Raw genomic sequence first — 1,459 nt, 5'->3', positions numbered from 1 at the left:
GGACAGGAAGAGCTCTGGGCCTGAAACTAGGGTCTGGATTCCAGTCTACACACATGATTTGTGACAAGGCTTTGGGAAAGGTAGCCGCCTCCGCTCCCCGGCCTCTATGATCTCTTCTATAACCCAAGTGTTTGGAACAGTTTGAGCTCTATAACTCCCTCTGGCTCTGGCGTTCTGAGTCAATGATGTTAGTTTTGCTAAGGAACTGCCCTGAGCAGTATATTCTAGAATATACTTAATCATTCCCTTGTTTATTCATACATTTATTCATTCAGAATAGATAACCCCTACCTGCAATAATTTTTAGGATTGCTTACAATAAAAGACACATTTAATTACCTTATTAACAACAAAAAAATATCATGAACTAGGGGAGGAAGATACACAGCTATACCAGAATAACAAGCTGAAGCAGCTACCTATTGGCATAGCTCTCCGTCACCACAAACATAGTTTCTGTAAGGAGTGCACGCCATGTCCTTAGGGTCTGACTAACTTTGCCCCTCTTCCCACCCATAGGAGTCACTGGGTGGTGCAAATGGTTAAGCACTCGGATACTAACTGAAAGGTTGTTGGTTTGAACCCACCCAGAATTGCCTCAGAAGAAGGGCCTGGCAATCTGCTTCCAAAAGGTCATAGCCATGAAAACATTAAGGAGCACAGTTCCATATGTCTCCATGAGTCAGAATTAACTCAAAGGCCACTGGCGTGTTCCCGCCCCCCAATAGGGATGGTCACATGGTCCAGGTTTGGCCAATCAGAGTACCCCAAGTCTCTCTGGCTGCTATGATTGGTTCAAAGATGAGCATACATCTCAACCAGGACCAGTCAGATCCCTTCAATAGGACTTTGCTGACAGAGCTGGTGGATGATTCTCTTTCTGCTGAGGTTGCTGGACTCGTAGGATGTGAGTTTGGTGGCTGTCCTGTGGAGGGAGGCTGTCTAGAATCTGGAAAGAAATCCCTGAAATCATGGAGCTCCTGAATCCAGCCAACCCTGAAACCATCTGCACTGTTACTTCCTCCTCACTTGACCTGATCAATTACCTTTTTATTAAAAGTAGTTCGGGTTGGGTGTCTGCCATTTGTAACCAAAAGAGACTTAAATAGTGCTCACTTCAGCAGCACATATACTAAAATTAGAACAATATAGAGATTAGCCTGGCCCCTGTGCAAGGATAACATGAAAATTCATGAAGTGGTCCGTATTTTTAGGCAAACAGTAACACAGGTAGTGAGACTAAATGGATACACCATCCCAAAAGCAAATACTGACAAGCTGGAAGAGACAGGAAAATTGGAAGAATGGAAATGGGGAAACCATGTCGAGAAGGGGAGAGTATGGACACATTGAGGGCTTTGCAACCAATGTCAGAAAACAATTCGTGCATTAATTGTTTAATGAAAAACTAATTTGTTCTGTAAACTTTCACCTAAAGTACAATTAAAAAAAAAAAAAA

At 43.0% G+C, this 1,459-nt stretch overlaps 1 non-coding gene across 1 annotated transcript; it reads left to right on the top strand.

Moving 5' to 3' along the window:
- Positions 1 to 1,108: 1,108 nt before the first annotated feature.
- Positions 1,109 to 1,212, top strand: LOC111820249 (U6 spliceosomal RNA). Its single transcript, XR_002823801.1, has one exon. It is a non-coding gene; the product is annotated as a U6 spliceosomal RNA (small nuclear RNA).
- The last annotated feature ends 247 nt before the right edge of the window (positions 1,213 to 1,459 follow it).

This window comes from Trichechus manatus, unplaced genomic scaffold (genome assembly GCF_000243295.1).
Source record: "Trichechus manatus latirostris isolate Lorelei unplaced genomic scaffold, TriManLat1.0 scaffold00030, whole genome shotgun sequence".
NCBI lineage: Eukaryota > Metazoa > Chordata > Mammalia > Sirenia > Trichechidae > Trichechus > Trichechus manatus.
This window is presented reverse-complemented; position numbering and strand designations above follow the sequence as displayed.